Consider the following 21902-nt stretch of genomic DNA (forward strand, 5'->3'; position numbering starts at 1 on the left):
AAGATCATCTGAAAGTAACTGTGAAAGAACTATTGTCAGAAATCTATTTGATGCATATCAATATATTGGTTCAAAATCACATAGTAAAGATTCTAATGCTACTCGACGTGTCATTACATCAACCATAATGAGCAAGAAAATAAAAAAATATCGTTTGATAAGCAAAACAAGTAAGTCATTAAACATTAGTAGAACAACATTAAGTAAAGCATTAAAGAGGTGAGAACAAATAGAGGAACCTAACAATAATTCTGTTTGGGCATTCTCGGGTAGACTACCACACAAAGACAAGGTTGTTGTAGATGCACTAAAAACATTAATTGAAATTTTTTGGCATGACAACACAAGAGTATTGCCCAACCAAAGAGATGTTGTTAGAAGGCGAATTGGGTCTAAAAATCGTGAGCCACATGCGAAACACTATTTGGATATGACTCAAATAAATTTTATGAAAGATTCCTTCAAAAGTTTCCTCAAATAAAAATTTCTCAATTTTTTTTTGAAATGGCAAAACCTTTTTATATTAAGATTAATCATGTACGCACCACGTGTTGTTGTAGGATGCATATTGAATTTTCCATGCATTATGATATTTTTCGTCATATTTGTTCTACTTTGCACACTAACGATGTTTTGTAGGAATGTAATATACAAGCACCTCCTAAGTCGGCAAGAGAATTTATTTCAAGTGTATTATGTAATAGACATGATGGTTGCATCTATTATAAGATGCCTTGTTTGGAAGGTTCTTGTGCTATATGTGGTGGTTTGCAATGTTTACCAAGATGCATACATTTGGAGAGTACACATGAAATTGGTACGAAACTAGTTTCTTTCAGAAAATACAAGACATTCACATATGGAGTTAAAGATGGAAAAGATTTGAAGAGATGTGAGCTAGTGAAAAATGATATATGTGTAGCTCAATTTATGAAAATGTTTCAAGAGAAACTAGTTTATGAGTGCATAATGCATACACATAGAGCTCGATGGTTAGATGAGCAATTCAAGTTGTGTAAGGACACATTTCCTCTTCGAACCATTGTCTCTATCATTGATTTCACTGAAAATTATACACTACAACCTCAAAATGAAGTGCAATCCATGTATTATCACTCTACACAAGTTTCTATTTTTGTACACATAGCATTCATGCATGCAGATGATAGCACAGAGGAGGATAGAAAGATTGTAAGAGAGTATCACTTCTACATAATTGATGATCCTACTCATTCATCAGAGTTTGTACAAGGATGCTTTAAAGTTTTCTATGATAGTTTAAGGGAAAGGAACATACGATACAACCGACACTTAATATGGTCAGATAATTGCATTGCACAATTCAAGAATGCAAGGATGTTTTATTGGCTAACAAGGATGCATGTGACAAGTAGTGTACAACATTTTTGGAATTTCATTGAGGCTGGACATGGTAAGAGAGAGCATGATGGTGCAGGAGTATGTGTGAAAAGAGCCCTAGCCAGGGAAGAATTGAAGTACGAAGGTGGTACTGAGTTGGTAGTGTAAAGCGGAAAAATCGAACCCTAGTCGTTCTCCCCTCCCCAACTCCGAGGAGAGAGAAGGGAGAGTCACTAGGGTTGATGGTTTTCACTTAAGAGGGACTTTACATTCAAAAGAGGGGTTGAAACCCACAAGATCCAATCCCACACAATGCAAGATTGGATTCTAAATGAGTTTCAAGGGTTGTGATAGCAAGGATACCCTCTTTTGTAAAGAATGTAGATAGAAAGATTGAACTAGGAATGTATAGAAAGTGAGAAAGATTTGCTTATAAACTGAGATAGGGATATGATATGAAGCTGCGGACCTGGAATTAGCAGTAAAATGTCAAGACGGCACTGTTCTACAAATTTGAGCAAAAGTTGACGGGACGATGGCGCCCGGCGTGCACACGGTCCTCTGAAAAATCCGCGAAATGAAGGGGGATCTGTTCGTCTCTGCACAAGGATTCCAGATCTTCAATTTCAGCAGCGTACTTGCAACCTACACACAGAAAAGCGAAGATGATTGGGGGGTTAGGGATTAGGGGTTTGCCCTTAGGTCAAACCCCGGTTTTGGAATTAACCAAGAAATGAGAAATGTTGTAAATGTAATGTAAAACAAGTACTAATACCTTGTTGTAAGGATGTTTGTATCCTTATATGCGAAGGTATAGATGTTGTTGTATGTTGTATGTTGTATGTTGTAATATGTGATCTCCTCTTCAATGGTTGAATCCTTGTCTTGAATGCAACACTTAGCCTTGAATGGAGACTTAGAATGATCAATTGCTTGAAGGAATGCTTGAATGCTTGAATATTGTTTCCACGTCTTGTACACATATGTCCTTCCTCTTTTTGACCCTCAAAATGGGAGAGGAAAAGTAGTTTTTATACTTGCCAATTAGGGTTAAAAGACTGATTTTCCCGACCTTAGGCCGACCAGGAAATGTTATTTTCCAATTTGCAAACAAAAAGGCCCGAAGTCCCATAGGAGACCGGGCCCAAAATAGGGCCAGGGACCACGGCGCTGGGCGCCATGGTCCTGGGGGACCAGGGCGCTGGGTGCCCTGGTCAGGACCAGGGCACTGGGCGCTCTGGTCCCACCTCCCGGGACAATGGGGTGCAAGGAGGATCAGGCCAGGGTGCTGGAAAAATGCAGTTTTTGGTGTCGTGAGCAAGTTTCGGGGTCTCCATTTAGGTTCAGTGTTGCGTCACCATCGTAAAGACCCAAATGCGGTCGAAATTGCAAGTGTCACAATTTTAGGACGCTACATTTAGCCCCCACTTTAGCGGGAGTATAAGCATACGCTCATACTTCTGGTAAAGTACAAGGAAACAACATTGAAAAACTTTCACCACGTCAAGGAGGCAAGATACACCAAGCCCCCAGTGGACTAACGATCTTACGACTTCGATTGACAAAGTAAAAGGGAAGATCACGAGGGAGAACCATGACTGTCAGTAGTAAGGTTCCCTCACTATGAGTCATGCAAGAAAGATATCAAAAAATTTCGAGGCAAAGCTAAATTTGTCAAGAAATTTTCAAGTATCTTGAAAAGATATGAATGGGATGTATGCCCCCCTACATTAAAGCGATCGCACACGCCTCATTGGGGGTTATTGCTTTAAGGTAGTGATACATATAAGAAATGAGAAGGAGCACGTTATCACAAGGATTTAGCCCCCAAGTGTGAGATAAGCCCAAGGATAATAGACACAAAACACAAAGCATGAGGTGACTTCGCTTTCCTCGGGGTCAGTATGCTTTATGATAATTGATGTATATCATATGTATATATGCATAATTGTTCTTCATTCCCTAATCAAGGAAGGTCACCTAGAAGAAGGGAACACATGTGTCTTTTGAGTTAACATGAGAGAGATCGAGAGATCTCAATGCTTTGCATCGTCCTCAAGTAGACAACACTAAGGACAACAAATAGAAGAATGAGAATAACACATAGAAGAAGTAACAAAAGAGAGGGGGAGAGAATCTTCTATGCTAATGAAACTAGTCTAGCACGTCATCTACCCCCCGATCTTGCTGATCAATGTTTCGGGAAGGTAGGGAACATGCTAGAGGAGGAACATCCAACACAGCAGATGGAGCTATCACAAGATCCAAACAAGGGCTATGTTCATATCCCAAGCCGCGATGTTCTTGTCTAGGAGCTAGGATAAGTGCTTTAGAAAATTCGTTAGATAAATGGTTATCAACATCAACAAGTTCATATTCACTATCAGAATGAACAGGAGTAACATTTGCATCATGAATAACATTTTCATCTATATCATCATCAAGATTTATAAAAATAGGATCTTTAACTCGTACAGGATCAAAACCATCATGCATCTTATGTTTAGGAGATTTCGACTCAATCGTCGGCTGAGGAGAAAATGGAATAATGCTTGTTGAAGGTGTTTTTGGGGATTGCAAAGTTTGAGAAGCAGCTGCCTGAGCTCTAAGATGACGCTTTCATCGGCGTTCACGTGCAGAACGATTTCGTCTAGTCTTAGTAGGAAGTTGAGAAGATTGAGGAGGAGGAATGTTCTCATCCTTATCACTTGGGTGTTTAGGTTGTGGTCTCTTAGGTTGAATAATAGGAGAAGAGGAAGGTCTCTTCTCTCTATAAAAGGAAGGAGGAGGAACTGCTCCATATAAGGGAGGAATATTTGGTTTAGGAAGGAGACCAAGTCCATCATGACGAGGAGGTATAGGTCTACTCTTAGGAGGTTTATTAGATATAGGCATAGTCACATCCATAGGGATGGGTTGGGAATCTTCTTGAGGAAAGACATTAGTTTTATCTTTCAAAGGAAGAACTTCCTTCTCAAGAATGATAGGAATGTCAAGTTTGGGTGTTCTAGGTTCACTTAGAGATAGGATCATATCTGTTTTCCACTTTTGATAAGATTTCAAAAGATGATCACTTCGTGGAGGAAGAGATTGGAATTGTTTAGGCCAAAAATAATCAATAGGAACGCTAGAAGTTCTTTCAGCTGGTTTAAAGAGACTATGATTGACAGTAACAACTTCACCATTATGGGGAAATTTCAAACACTTGTGAATAGGAGAAGCAATAGCTTTCATGGAAGATAGCCAAGGATAGCCAAGCTTCACACGAAATTGTTCAGAAGATGGAATAATAGCAAAGTTCACATCAAGGGATTTGTTACGGACCTCAATAGGTAATGTAATAGAACCAATTGCAGGAGAAGAAAATGCATCAAATAATTTCACAATCACATCTGTTTTGTCATAGATCACTTGATTCAATTGCAAAGTAAAAAGAAATTCTTCAGTAATGACATTAACCATACAAGAAGGATCAATAAGCACTCCACGGCAAGGTGTGTTCTTGACTTTTGCAACTATATATAAAGGACCATCAGGTGCCCTGATAGTTTCACTGGAATCAAATGTGATGGAAGGTTCTTTAGGGATTTTCTGTTGCTCCACAAAATTAATCACATTCGGAGTCATAGACACGAGATCATCAGGTGAGACAGAGGAATCAGTAGTATCAATCGCATTAGAGGTATGAGAAGGCAATGGATCAGTAAAAATCTGAAGATTTTGGTTAGGAAGAGCTACAGATTTGTTGCCTTTATCATTCACACCAGAAATAGAGATAGTATTATTATCAATCAAATCTTGAATTTTCCCCTTTAAAGCAAAACATTTTTCAGTATCATGCCCAGGTTGACGATGAAATTGACAAAAAGATTTGTTATCAAAATAGGGTGAATTAATCTTTGCAGGATCAATTTGCCTTATAGGAGGAAGAGTAAGCACATTTTGTTCCAATAACTTATTCATAATACTATGCAATGATTCATTCAAAGGAGTAAACTTTCTTTCTTTCTTGAAAAACTTAGAAATAGGAGACACACCTGATGCTGCATTCACATTGTTGTTGATGATGTTTTCATTGAATTTAATGGACTCTCTGTTCGGTTTAAACTTCCCAAATGGTTGTTGACTACTATCACCCTTATCACTCGGAGCCATAGGATGTGATTGTTCCATTTGACTCACAGTCAGTTGATAATTGTGAAGAGTTGCGCACAACTGTTGGAAAGAAGTAAACTCAGAAAACAGGAGTTTTTCTCTAATGTCTTTTTGTAAATTAGAAATAAAGATTCTTTGAATATCATTGTCAGGCACTGGAAAAGAAATTTGAGCATACAAATGCTTATATCTACCAATGAAATCAGTCACTTTTTCTTTAACACCTTGTTTACAATGCGTTAAATCAATCAAAGTAACTTTAGGACTTATATTGTTTTGAAATTGTTGAATGAAAGCATTTGCAAGTTGTTCGAAAGAAGTAATAGAATAGGAAGGCAACGAGAAATACCATTGTAGGGCTTTGTCTCTTAATGTTCTAGTAAACATTTTTGCAAGCAACCTTTGGTCATAAGCAAAATCAGTACATATTGTTTGAAAGGTCTTAACATGTGTTAGAGGATCACCCTTACCATTATAAAGCTCCAAATGCGGAATTTCAACATGTTTAGGGGGGATAGCTTGAACAATGTCAAGAGAAAGTGGACTCACAACATCAAATGTGGGCACACTAAACTTAGATTGATTCATAGAGGCAATTTGTTGCTGTAAAGAAGAGACAGTTTGTGCAAGATTGTTAATGGTCGCTTCAGTCGAAGAGTTCATATTAGACCTGTTAGATTGTGATGGAGGTGTTATGTTATTGAAAGAAGGTAGAGAGTAAGGTGGTTGGACACTATGATAGTTAGTCATAGGAGATGATTGGACAGGAGAAACACTACAAGGAGGAATGGAATGGTTAAATGAATTGCCCCCTTGCATCATGTTCATTTGTGGTGATATAATAGGGACACTCATTGAAGGAATGAATGAAGAAGTTGGATTGAATGAAGGAAGAGAGTTGATTGAAGAAGAAGGATTGCCCCCATGACTAGTGATCATAGGAGGAATGTCTTGTGTTGAAGTAGTCATTATGTTTGATGTAAAAGTAGGTATGCTAGCAATAGAAGTCATCAAAGGAATAGAATGATTGACTTGAGTAGGAGGTTGTGTATAACCTAAGGTTTCGGCACAAATTTTCATAGACATCACATTTGAATCCACAATGTGTGCAATACCATGCAAAATATCAATTCCATTCTTATCACTTTGAAGCATACGTTTTAGACCCTCAATTAAAGGAAGAGCTTGACTATCAGGGTATTCTTGAGACATCCATTGTCAAAAATCGTCAAATTGGTTATCCAATTTTGAAAGTTGTTCTACAGAAACCTCATGGAGAGCTTCTTCATCATTGAGAGGATTAGAGGAATTACCCATGTCCTCATTAGAAAGACCATTCAAATTAGGTTCCATCTCCTCAGTAATTAAACCTTGGAAGGACTTAATTCTAAGGCTTCGTCTAACGGGAATAGTGTAGGTAGGGCTTATTGTTGTAAAACTCATGCACTAAAGAGAGAGAGAAGATTTTGAATTTTAGAGGTAGCAAATTTTAGTAAAACCAGCCAATCTTCTAGATTTAAGCTGTTAAATACAATCAGGACAATCTCCCGAAATTTCAGAAAAAATGTCCGGGACCGTGGCGCTCGGGGTGCACACGGTCCTCGCAACTTTTTTTGAAATTTGCAGGGATGAAAGTTATGATGATTTTACAGCTAACCTGAAAAAATTGAGTGATTTTACAATCTGTAGATAGGCCAAATTAAAGTTGCAATCTCAAAATTGAACCCTACCAAGATTGTCGAAAAATGCAAAATTTGAATTTTGAAAAAGAGAGGGAAACTGAAATTTTGAATTTTATGATTTTAGAGGGAATACCAAAAGCAATGCAAGTTTTGAAATTTGAAGGTTGACTCAATTTCACGCAAAATCCAATTTTGAAAGCGGAAATCAAAGTTGTTGTAATTAAGCACTTAATTTCAAAAGTCACAAGTTGCAAAAATTTGAATAAATCACTGAAATTTCGAATGAATAATAACACACTTTTCAGATTTAGGACTGTAAGAAACGCAATGAATTTCAGTTTCAACAATTTTTGAATGATTAGAAGCCTCAATCCAAGTAATCACTAGACCAACTTTGACTGTAATTTTGAAGGTGTTAAAATTGATAAAATCAGCCAAAATTCTGGATTTTAGTAGAAAAATATAGTAAGATCTAGCTCCCGAACTTTCGGAAAAAATGTCGGGGACGATGGCCCTCGGAGTGCACATGGTCCTCGCAACTTTTTTCCAAATTTTCAGGGATGAAAGATATTATGATTTTATTGCGGAATCCCAAGTTACAGCTGATTTGGAGATGTTTTGATCAGTGAAATTGTCAGACAAAGGTTGAATCAAGAGGGTTTCAAAAATTAGGGTTTTGACACTTAACCACTTAATTTTCAGAATTAAAGCACAAATATGAATTGACAATTTGTAATAGAAGGGCAGATCTGAAACAAGCATTTAACAACTAAACATTTCACAAGTTTAATTACTTAAAAAGAAAATTTAGGGTTTTTATGCAATTAACCTCTAAAATTTTGCAAAAGATCAAACATGGAAATGTAATCAAGGAATCCAATTTTCAGATCTAACTATGAATAATCAGAAAGGATGTTCACGTCGGGTTCACCAAAATGTAAAGCGGAAAAATAGAACCCTAGTCGTTCTCCCCTCCCCAACTCCGAGGAGAGAGAAGGGAGAGTCACTAGGGTTGATGGTTTTCACTTAAGAGGGACTTTACATTCAAAAGAGGGGTTAAAACCCACAAGATCCAATCCCATGCAATGCAAGATTGGATTCTAAATGAGTTTCAAGGGTTGTGATAGCAAGGATACCCTCTTTTGTAAAGAATGTAGATAGAAAGATTGAACTAGGAATGCATAGAAAGTGAGAAAGATTTTCTTATAAACTGAGATAGGGATATGATATGAAGCTGCGGACCTGGAATTAGCAGTAAAATGTCGAGACGGCACTATTCTGAAAATTTGAGCAAAAGTTGACGGGACGATGGCGCCTGGCGTGCACACAGTCCTCCGAAAAATCCACGAAACGAAGGGGGATCTGTTCGTCTCTGCACAAGGATTCCAGATCTTCAATTTCAGCCGCGTACCTGCAACCTACACATAGAAAAGCGAAGATGATTAGGGGTTTAGGGATTAGGGGTTTGCCCTTAGGTCAAACCCCGGTTTTGGAATTAACCAAGAAATGAGAAATGCTGTAAATGTAATGTAAAACAAGTACTAATACCTTGTTGTAAGGATGTTTGTATCCTTATATGCGAAGGTATAGATGTTGTTGTATGTTGTATGTTGTATGTTGTATGTTGTATGTTGTAATATGTGATCTCCTCTTCAATGGTTGAATCCTTGTCTTGAATGCAACACTTAGCCTTGAATGGAGACTTAGAATGATCAATTTCTTGAAGGAATGCTTGAATGCTTGAATGCTTGAATATCGTTTCCACGTCTTGTACACATATGTCCTTCCTCTTTTCGACCCTCAAAATGGGAGAGGAAAAGTAGTTTTTATACTTGCCAATTAGGGTTAAAAGACTGATTTTCCCGACCTTAGGCCGACCAAGAAATGTTATTTTCCAATTTGCAAACAAAAAGGCCCGAAGTCCCATAGGAGACCGGGCCCAAAATAGGGCCAGGGACCAGGGCGCTGGGCGCTCTGGTCCCACCTCCCGGGACAACGGGGTGCAAGGAGGATCAGGCCAGGGTGCTGGAAAAATGCAGTTTTTGGTGTCGTGAGCAAGTTTCGAGCTCTCCATTCAGGTTCAGTGTTGCGTCGCCATCGTGAAGACCCAAATGCGGTCGAAATTGCAAGTGTCACAATTTTAGGACGTTACAGGTAGATGCAAAAATAATTATGCAATGGTGTAAGTCTATGATGGGTCCAGGAAATCCAGGTACGTCATTGGTTCATAGATATTTTTGGCTGATTATTGAATCTAACATTAAAAACTATCTAGATTGTTGTACAGTTGCAGGATCGAGTGACATGCACTCATTTATGAGTTCAAATTCAAGTTCACTGGTAATTTATACAAGATAGATGGTATGTTTTTGCTTTTCATGCATGTATTGTTTGTGGGAAGAATGTGAATCAGAAGAGTGGGTTGACAAATGGTCTTGTAGACCATTGGTTCCCATTGTTTCATATCAAATTCCCAAAGCACTACAATTGAGCCAGATGAAGACATCAGTGGATTTTGACCATGTATCCGACCTAGTGGATTCAGGTGATTTTTTGAGTTAATTTTTTTGTAAGTATTATTTTTGGTTCATTTTGTTGTACATCATACTTTATTTTTGGTATTAATTAACACTTTATAAAATGCAGGTCATGTGTATGCAGTTGTTGTAGAAGAGAACAATGAAGAAGGAACATATTACTATTTGTGTCGTTGTGTTGAGCCTAAAAGAAAATTGACAACCACAATCATTGATGTAGAGGGTACTGAGTACCCAATAGGGTCTATTGTCATGATAGGAACATGGCTTCGGAGATACCCTATCAAGAATTTTGATGTTTGGTTGTTCGAGGACTTTGAAACACATAGACATATTCTTCATTTCTCTAACCTTGTTGTTGCAACAAATATTCATTTGATGAAGTATCGTGGTAGACCTCATAACAAGATTTTATGGAAAGTTCGTGAATCTGACCACAAGGCAATACTTGACACAATACGGGTTAGAGTCGATCCTGAAGGCTCACTTGATTGATTCTATGGTTCAGAGTAGAATGATTTTGAGAATTTTGTATAAATCATCGACGAATTGTTCTATATTCATTTTTTGTATATATAAATGCCCATGAGCTAATTTTTACATGTTTAGGGGCATAATTTTGTATGTTTAAGTGGCAATGAGCTGATTTGTACATATGTACATGCCAAATTTTGTATATTAAAATGGCGATGAGTTGAATCGCACATATTGTAATGCCAAATTTTGTATAAAAGCCCATGAGATGATTTGTATATTAAAATGGCGATGAGCTGAATCACATATATTGTAATGCCAAATTTTGTATAAAAGGCCATGAGATTATTTCTAAGACAATTTTTTGTAGAATCAAATAGCCAAGAGTTGATTTGACCATATTTAGAGGAAAATTTTTGAATAATATGTGACAATGTTTTGTGACTATTTTGTGTGTCAATGTTTTGTGACTATGTTTTGAGTAGATGTGATGTGTCCCTGGTCAATCATGAGCATTCTTGATCCTTGTATAATCATGGATAATTATTTGAGTCATTATCGGGTAATAGGGGTGATAGATTGAGACTAGATACAATTTGAGCAAAAATTGTCATTGTTGTCAAAAAAATTGTCAAAAAAGTTTTCAAGCAACTTCTACATTGCGTCGGTAGGGTATGATTCTCGATGTTCTGGTACTTTGGGATACACGAAAAGGCCATGCCTAGCGTAAAACTGCCCACCCGGATAGCCTCGTGATGTCGGTTTGTGCACATGAGGAACATAATCAATTATAGCCAATCTTGCAACTTTTCCTTGCAAGCAACTGATGGTTTTTTGAGTGGGCGAAAAAATGCTACTAATTGAAAATGGCTCCGAGTCATCAAAAACCGAGATAGGCCATTGTAGAGGAGCCTCACACGACCCCATGAGATCAAACAGATCGACCATATGTGTCATGGATTGGAAGAAACCGTCCATCAAATTTTGACATTTTTTTGGACTCAGGGCACTTAAGAGATCTCACCGGTAGGGTATGACTCTCGATGTTCTGGTGCTTTGTGATGCACAAAAGGGCCATGCCTAGCATAAAATTTCCCACTCAGATGCACTCACGACATCGGTTTGTGCACACGAGGAACAAAATCAATTCTAGCCAATCTTGCAACTTTTCCTTGCAAGCAACTGACAGTTTTTTGAGCAGGCAAAAAAATGCTACTAATTGAAAATGGCTTTGAGACGTCAAAAACCGAGATAGGCCATTGTAGAGGAGCCTCACATGACCCCACGAGATCAAACAGATCAACCATAAGTGTCGTGGATTGGAAGAAATAGTTCGTCAAATTTTGACAATTTTTTGGACTCAAGGCAATTAAGAGATCTCACCGGTAGGGTATGACTCTCGATGCTTTGGTGCTTTGGGATGCATGACAAGGCCATACCTATCATAAACATGCCCACCTAGATGGGCTCGCGATGTCGGTTTGTGTACATGAGGAACAGAATCAATTCTAGCCAATGTTGCAACTTTTCCTTGCAAGTAACTGACGGTTTTTTGAGCAGGCGAAAAAATACTACTAATTGGAAATGGCTCCGATTCGTCAAAAACCAAGATAGGCCATTATAGAGGAGCCTCATGCGACCCCACGGGATCAAACAAATCGACCGTTTGTGTCGTGGATTGGAAGAAACAATTCATCAAATTTTGACAATTTTTTGGACTCGGGGCACTTGAGAGATCTCACTGGTAGGGTATGACTCTCGACGTTCTGGTGCTTTGGGATGCACGACAGGGCCATTCCTAGCATAAACCTACCCACCCAGACATTCTCGCGACATCGGTTTGTGCACACGAGGAACATAATCAATTCTAGCCAATCTTTCAACTTTTCCTTGCAAGCAACTAATGGTTTTTTGAGCAGGCAAAAAAATGCTACTAATTGAAAATGGCTCCGAGTCATCGAAAATTGAGATAGGCCATTGTAGAGGAGCCTCACGTGACTCCACAAGATAAAACAGATCGATCGTATGTGTTGTGGATTGGAATAAACAGTTCATCAAATTTTGACAATTTTTTGGACTCAGGGCACTTGAGAGATCTCACCAGTAGGGTATGACTCTCGATGTTTTGGTACTTTGGGATGCACGATAAGGCCATGCCTAGCATAAACCTGCCCACCAGGACGCACTCGCGATGTCAGTTTGTGCACATGAGGACCAAAATCAATTCTAGCCAATCTTGCAACTTTTCCTTGCAAGCAACTGACGGTTTTTTGAGTAGGCAAAAAAATGCTACTAATTGAAAATGGCTCTGAGTCGTCAAAAACTGAGATAGGCCATTGTAGAGGAGCCTCACGTGACCCCATGGGATCAATAGATTGATTGTATGTGTCATGGATTGGAAGAAACGGTTCATCAAATTCGACCATTGCGAGCGTGAGGGTGCTCTCGCACCAAACACATTGTTGTTTATATTCATATTGTTAATTACATATACAAATATTCATTTAAATTTATAAAAGGGCAGCCACCAAATACAGTGAATACACAATAATGAACTGAATACAAGGAGTTTTGTAGGGTTAATTCAACATTTTAGAAATTTTATCAAATCATATTCTACGATTGCAATGCTTTATATCATATATTTTTGTTGTTTATATTCATATTGTTGATTACTGTAGACACCCAAAAATGGTCAACGCTTGCGAAGTCATACTTTAACATTTGCGCATTGCCTCATTTTAGGTTTTTGCATCGCATTAACATTTCTCCTATGTCATGCACTTGGTCTTTATCATTTGCGAACATCGAGTCATTCTTCTACATTCTTCAATAATCTTGTCCTTAAATTTGGTCTTGTCGACAACATTATCCAATCATGATTTTGATTAATTTTACCCTGTCGCATCAATGTGCGTATTCATTTGTCATCATTTTGGACATCGTCAATCCTAATTAGGGTTTTGTCCTCCTTTCGATCTTGTCATCTGGCGATCAGGTTATCAATCTTGTCATTTTAATGATCGATTTGTCATCAATCGTTGTCATGTTCGATCTTGTCATCTTGCGATCAATTTGTCATTGATCATGGTCGTTATCAATCTTGTCATTTTTGGCAATCTAGTTGTCATCGATTTTTGTCCTCTTTTGTCAATCTTGTCATTTTGTCACCGATTTGTCATCAATCGTTGTCTATCTCAATTATGTCAATTTGGATCAATTTGTCATTGTTCCTCGTCAATTGGCGCATTTATCAATCAAATCATTTTTGTCACATTGGTCATTTATCAATTCAAAATCATGACATTAATTATCCTCAATCAAGACCTAATTGTCATTTTCGCATTTCTAATTTGTCTTCTAGGGTTTTATGATTTATTCATTTAACCTAATTTGTCATTTCTTCCTTTAGGATTAAATAAATTACGTATTTATCCTAAGTCTTCTCATTACAATTAAATCTTTATTTAATTGGCTAATTATTCTTCTTTGTGAATTGATTAATAAATGAAAAATTATTAATTAATTCACTAAATCCTAATTTCTAATTTCTTTCAATTTCTATTTCCTAATTTTCATCAATTTCAATTTTCTAATTTCTCAAATTTCTAATTTCTTTTCCCTCCTATTTCATCTCCTAATTCTATGGGAATGACATTTCAATTTGTCATAAATTGTCATAATTGACAATCAATCAATTTGACATAGAATGTGTCATAATTTGTCATCAATTATCAATCAATCAAATTGTGCATGGAAAGTGCATAATTTGTCATAATTTGTCATATTGATTTGCAATTTCCATTTGAATTGCATCATGCCAATCTTGTCATTTATCCAATTTCTCTATAAATTGGATGATTTTCAATCAAAGCTAATCCTTAATTCTTAATCTTGAATCCTTCGAATCCTTCATGAAGTCCGAATTTCTATCAAACTACCGAACTTTCGCTTCTAGTACTCTTGAGCTTTTTGCTTTCAATTGTGTGAGCACTTGTAGGTGAGATCCACAAACCCATTGAAGAGGAAAGAACAACAATGGAGCCGCATGGAAGAAGCATCCAAATTGTTATATGGTTTGCATGACATTTTCTTTTAAATGCTTTGTTTTTGTGCCTCTATTGAATGTGCTTTGGAATTAGGTTCATTTCAATGAGAGTTCTTTTGATTAAGTTATCATGTCTTGTGTTTTGATCTACCTACTTGTTTTGATGATTCCTAATTTCTACGCTACATTAACTGGTGAACCCGACGTGAAATACTAACCTTCTAACCCCTCTACTGTGTTTTGGAGTGTTTCTAAGTTGATTTGCAAGTCAAAAACCCAAAAACAGGGCCGTGCAGGGTATTCTGGAGACTTCTGCGCTTGTGTGAAGCATCTTGCGCCTGTGTTGAAGAATCTTGCGCCTGTGTCAAGACATTCTGCGCTTGTGTCAGACATCTTGTGCCTGTGTCCTAACTTCTGCGCCTGTGTCAAGTCCAGATCAGAGGTGAAAAATGCAGTTCTTACTTGAAAAATTTTATATGTTTTAGTAAATTGCAATTTTGAGGGTCTTCGGTGAATTTGTGGACAAATATGGTGCCCGGAAACATGGTGAGACATCATTGATGTTTCTGAAATTTGGTTCTAGATTATTTGAATACCTTTCCAACGGATCAAACGGTTTGTAATTCGGAGCTAGGATGAGAAAGTTATGCCTTCTCAAAGTGGACTGAAATTTTGATAGTTTTCATAAATCAAATCATCTGTGCTTTGGATTTTGGGTACTAATTATTTGTGCAGGATCTTGGCATACGCATGACAAAGAATAAAAATCAAACTACTAACATGTGTTATGCAGATTCGATGGTCAAAGACAACAAATCAAACTTCTGACATGTGTTTTGCAGGTTGCCTTGGAGAAACAACCAAATTGTGTGTTTGAGTTTTTTAATTAGGCACTTAGTGATTTATAAATAGGTGGAAATGAACCTTTGTTTGCTTTGATTGTTAAGTATGACATTGGAGTAGGAGAGTATGCTCTCATCCTTCTTAGGGTGATTAGAAATCCAGATCTTCGGTACCATACTTGTGTTGTTGATTGTTTATCTCCATTAGAGGGCCTGCCTTCCCGACCAATTTTCTTTTGCAAGCAAGTGATAATCGTGAGAAGGGAATGACCCAAAGTGAGTACGGCTAGAATTCCTTGGCATTCTAACTCACTATAAAAAAATACCCAATGAGCGAAAGCTTTGAAGGAAGTGTTACGTGGGAATTGTAGTTACTTGGGAAGTGATGACCCTTGAACTCTTTCTCATATCAACATCTAAGTAGGGCCTCTTGGTCTAAATCGCGCTTGCGCGACTACATTTGTTTGGTATCTTGATGGGCTTAATGTCTCAATCATGCTTGCATGACATCAAGGAGTAATGCTTAACAGAAATCCTTACTACACACCTTGTTTTTAGAGGCCAAAAACCCTTCTAGCTGCTTGAGAAGGACAAATTCGGATACTTGGAAGAGATACTAAGTTCGCCATGGGGAGATTCCATGGGGACTGATGCTTGGCTGCCCTGAGAAGTGAGTGCCGTGGAGGGGAGCCCATGGGGTCAAGCATCTATGTATTCTCCTTGAATCTCATAATGAGTCTACCTCTCAAGTACCTAATGTCTTTGCCTACCATAAGAAATGTGGAAATGAGCATGATTGTCTTGAGTCTAAGTTATAACATCTTGTATTCTTTTATTGTCAAAAGTTGAATGTTATCCCATTTCAAAAGCAAAACAAATTGATCTAACATAAGATTAAGCACAAAAGATATTCATCCAACAAAAATTCAACAAGATTCAAAGATCATCTTCCTAAAACATGGTTGTCAAACATTTGTCAAAATCTTGTCTCAACATTCATGTCACTTACATTTAGGTTCATCCTAGGTTTGCATTTTGTAAGATCATTGCCAAGGTTAGGTTTCACCTAAGTCATACTCCTTTGCATATCAATAAGGGTCATCCATTTGCATGTGTCCTCTTACATTAAAGTCATACCATTGTCATACATTCATATTTGCATATCCCAAGTCTCTTCATTAAGCCTAAGTCATTATCATATCATATTAAGATCATTTGCATATTAATTATCCTTTTGCATATAGTATCAAACCTAGGTCTTGTCATACTTGAGAAATCCAAATCTTTGATAAACCCTAAGTCATTGTTAAGAAGTCTAGACCTTATCAAGTCTTTTGTCCTTTTTGTCATCAATATCATTTCGTCAAACCTAGCTTAGTATCCAAGCATATAGGGGAGACATTGTCATCTTGTCCTTTGTCAATTAAGTCCTTTTGTCCTTTGAGGTCTAGACATCATTTCAATTTCCTAAAGGTCCATCTCTTAGACTTGCATTTCAAAAGTTTGTCAAAATCTTCAAAAACAACCAAAAACATAGATTGCATTTTCATTTATTTAGTTTGCATTTAGTTGCATATCATATACTATCCTTGAAAATTTCCAAAAAAAATATTGCATTTGCATAAGTGACATGTCTATTGAAGCAAGGTTCCAAGTGCCAATGATACAACAAAGTTTGACATATCAACCGACAATGCAATCACAATTCTATCCAACCCAACAACAAGGCAATATCAATCAAACTTATCATGATGAAAAAAGTCTCCAAATACAAAAACTAGAGGAGAAACTAGCTCAAGAACAAGAGATTTTCGAACAAAGAGTGAAAAACATTGAGAAGAATAGATTACAAATGTCCAAAGTCTTTCAAAAATTTCCAGGTCGAAATCCAAAGATTGAGCCAATTGATGTAAGATCTCTTCTTGAACGCTCAGATATACCAGCTCTCCTCTCGCAAATAGAGATGATGAAACAATTACAAGAAAGGAGACAACATCAATTTCAACATTATGTGCCTCCACAACAAGAACAAGGTGTTTACTATCAATCAGATTTTCAACCATCACAACCAATGGTCCAACATATGCAACCAACACAACCAATGGTCCAACATATGCAACCAACACAACCAATGGTCCAATTTCAACAATATGTCCAACCAACTATACAATGTCCACAAATAGTCCAACCGATGGTGGAATATCAACAAGTTCAAGTTCAATCAACATATCAATGTCAACAACCACGACCAAACATTCAAAAACAAAGGTTGCAACACACACCAAGCCAAGTTTCAAACATGTCAAACCAATTTGATCAACATTTAGTTTGAAATCAAAACATGACATCAAATCAAAAACAAGTTCAAATTCCAAGTCCAACTATGTCAAAACCTCGAAAGAAAGGTGGCCTTATTGCAATGCTCTTAAGGAAATGACTAAGTGAGTCTTTTGAGGAAGATAAAGATAATACACTTATGTCTAGCAATGCCTCATCTCCCCACAAGCAAATTGACTCTCCAGTGGCATCTATCCCTACACCTTTAAAAGTTTCACAAGAATCTTCCATATTGTCCTCATCAAACAATACACCCAAGGATGCAATTACCCAAGAGCTATCCATAATTGATTGCCAAGATAATCCAATTCATGATGCACATCCTTGTCATGTTTCAGAAATACAAGACCCAATGCCACCATGCACTTTATTGCCATTACCTATTTTAGAGGACCCCATTCGAAGTCCCTCTTCCTCATGTTCAAGCGTTGATTCCTTGCCAGAATCCATCACAAAGCTTCAAAGTGCATTTCCTTCATGCCAAACCATTGATCCCTTGTCAGAATCCCCCATGCATATCCAAAGTCCAACCCCATGTCAAGAGGATAATTTAGAGCATGAAGAAATGTGTCTTAAAACAAATCAAGATCAAGATCCTGAAACCTTATCATCCCATCCAATTGTTGACCAGGACTCCATGTTCCCAGACACTCACAATGATTCCCCTATTCTTGTCCATCCTATCCAAAGTCCTATTGACACTCCATTCCTCGAGCAAGATCAAGATATCCCAGTCCATCCAATCCCAAACGATCCCCTTCCATTTCATGAACACAATGTCCTTTCAAATCCCATTGACATTCCACTTCCTGAGAAAGATCAAGATATCCTTCCCATCCTTTCCGATGATCCCATTGAAAGTCAAGAGCAAAGCACCTTTAAAGAGGATTCCAATGATCTTCCTCCTTGTCAAGATCAAATTCTTCCTTTAAATCCTCCACAAGATCTTTTTGTTCCTCCATCTCCACATCCTAATCCCGCATATCCACTCCAAGATCGCATTTCTTTTGATGATCCCATTATTCCTCCCATTCCATCTCTTGAAGAGCCTATCATTGAACCATGTCCATTACACAATCCTAGTTCCCCTCATGATCCTGATCCCCCTCATGATCCTAATCCCCCTTAGGATTCTAACGTGTCAGTGCAAGATGTTCATGAACCCTTGACATTAACAAGGGGTTCTTCCTCTTTGGTGCAATCCGATCCACCCCAAGATCTCATTATTTCTCTCATATCATATCCACCTCATAATGGACTCGCGTCTTCATCCCAAAGAAAAGAGTATCCTACAAGTCAAAATATTGATAAAGGCAAAGGAGTAGACCTTCACAAACAAGAACCCCTTCATATCAAAGAATATACTAATGGTCATGGCTACAGAGCTCACACTCAAGGCGTTGGTATCCCTTCAAAGTCAAAATCCAAATGTCCACCTTCCCCATCATCACTTCCATCCATTCTAGGTCCCTATATCCCTCCGTCTCCTATGCAACATCAGCAAAGGCACACATCTTGGAGAACTTTCCATCCATCCCACATGCCTCCATATCATTCCCATCCACATCGACATTCATTCCCTCTTCCAAGTAATTTGGATGCCAAGTATAAGCATCATAAGTCTAGCAATCCACTTGTATTCAAAGATCAACATGTCCAATATAATCGACATGTCAAAACAAAGAACAATATGATCTATAAAGAAAAAGAAAAATACAAAAGGCCACGAAGGCCCATTGAGAAAAATCAAACAAAGTCAAAATATATATGGGTTCCTAAATCCCTTGTGCAAGCAATGCACTCCAAGGAACCACAAAAGCATGAAAAATAAAAAACCATGTGGATCCCCAAGAAGCTCCTTGAAGCACAAAAAGAAACATCCAACTTGGTATCCAAAATTGCTATTCCTCCATCCAAACCTTCCAAGTCTATTTCTCCATCACCTTCTTCATCCATTTTGGGCCCTTATGTCCCAATATCCCAAGCTATTCCTCCATACAAATCTTACAATCCAAAATACATTTGTCCTCCATCAGTCCATCACCCCTCAAGGTGTGTGCCAATGTTGATCTTGCCAACATTTCCATTCAGCGAAACCCAATTCTTCCAATACCCTATCCATTATCCAATGCATATTTTCCATCCTTCCATCCCTTTGATCCCATCCTTTGCATAAATCCTTGCCTTAGCTTCATCTCATTTTCCATGTCCTTATCCTACCAACGTCTTTGAGCATACTTTTAAAGGTCATGGTCCATTTTTTTTCAAGGCTACTATCCAAATAAAAAGACGCTTGAGTCCTTCTTCCATCCCCTATCATGTGTCCATCTTCTTCTGAAAAAGTCAAAAATACAAAAAAAAAAACGTGAAAAAGGAAAGAAAAAAGAAAAAAGAAAAAAGTAAAGAAAAATAATTCGTCCACTGGTGAAAACCTGGCAAACAGGCGCCTTGGGCAAGTACCATGATGAAAACCTGGCAAACAGGCGTCATGTGTAATCTATGAACTTCTTGCACACCACACTTGGGGGCAGGTTTCCTCCTATCATATCCTTTTGTCCTTAATTGTTCCATTATCCTATCAAACCCATGTCATACTCCTTCATATCCTTTTGTCCTTCATTGTTCCATTATCCTATCGAACCCCTGTCATTACCCTTCATATCCTGTTGTCCCTCATGTCCAGTTTCCCTTTCCACTTTTGATCTTGACAAGGCTGATGATCATCATGAGCATCATGCATCTTGTTTGCAGCTTTCAGTCTATCATAGCTTTTGGTCATTTATCCATTTTCTTATTACAACCTTTCATCCATATTCCCTGTCTTATTGCAACTTTCTACCATTATCCCATAGCCAATCTCGACCTTCAGTCCATGTCCCTTATCCATTCTTGATCTTGCTTATCCTATCCATATCTTATCACTATCCAAACACTCTTTTTCATTCCTCGATCTTGATTTGACATAAGGACACAAAAATTTAAACATGTTTTTCAAAAACCTCTTGACATGTCCCTCATGCCATGTCACTGCTATACATTGTCATATCCAGTCTCTTGTCCCATCACGTCATAGTCCTTGGAAATTGCATCCGTATTGTCTCCATGATAAAAGGCCTTTGTCTTCTCTCTATCCACCATCATTGCAGCAAGCCTATTTATCCATTTGTCATATTCCTTGCATTGCTAGACACTGGGGGCAAAATTTGAAAAAGTCATAAAAATCGAAAAATGTCCTAAAAAAAATCTTAAAAATTGAAAAATGTCCTGAAAAAATCCATAAAAATCGAATAAAAGTCCTGAACAAATCCATAAAAATCGAATAATGTCCTGAAAAAATTCATAAAAATCAAATAAAGTCCTGAAAAAAAGAACAAAAAAATTATAAAATTCACAAAAACACGCATTTTGCAATAATGATTCCCTTTATGCATTGACAGATCACTGAGCATTCATCCAACGACACTCACAATCCAATATCGTGCTTTAATGAAATCATGCATAAATAGATGAACCTTTTCAATCAAACCAAACATTCAAATTGATCAAAATTGTCTTATAAATCGAACATCAGCATCAATATCATTTGTCCTTGTCTCTATTATCATGGGTCTTATACAGGGTGTGGTATACTCGAAACTAGACTGTGTCCTGTCTTAGACGGGGTACCACATATCCTGAAACCAGACAGCATGATCGTCCTATTAGCACTTTCAACTTTTGACAATGAAGATCAAGATGTTTGTTTGATTTGCTTGAATTTGTGCATCTTATCTTTTTATTGATTTATCTTTGATCATGTTCCTATGTTGCTCGATGATGTCACTGAGTGATTTAGAGTGACCGGGATGGTTCATGATCCTTTTCTTTTGATTGTGATTGTCGTTTGTCTGTGATGTGTCTGTCTTTCGCAAAAAGGGTTGCATTTCAGCTATGGCCTTCAATGCCATGATGCTATGCATCCATTTTGCTAAATAAAAATAAAGGTTCTCACCTACAAAGTGCATTACTGAAAGCAAATTTTCATCATCTCTAACTGTCTTCTATCTCATTTCTTCTTACTAACATTTCTTCCATCCGGTCGGATAGTCAGTTCGGTCTAGTGCTCCGATATCCAAGCACATATGCTGCATCCTGCATCCATTTGGTTAGTACAATTCCATCACACATATTACATCAAGCATTTTATCCATTTCATTTCATAAATCCATAAAAAATACATAAAAATACATCCATACATGTTCATACAAAGTGCATAAGTCATCCATACATGCAAATACACCTCAGTCATAACATATTGCATCCATCATATCGATGCATATCATATCACATATCATAATAATGTCGGAGTACAAAATCGGACTGTCTGTCCTAAGTATGACCCGCAGGCTGACTACAAAATGTCAAACTACATAATGTCCACTGTCTGTCATATGGAGCACGTGCCTCTGTCACTGGGTGCTTCCTCTGT

This window comes from Cryptomeria japonica, chromosome 6, assembly GCF_030272615.1.
Source record: "Cryptomeria japonica chromosome 6, Sugi_1.0, whole genome shotgun sequence".
Lineage (NCBI taxonomy): Eukaryota > Viridiplantae > Streptophyta > Pinopsida > Cupressales > Cupressaceae > Cryptomeria > Cryptomeria japonica.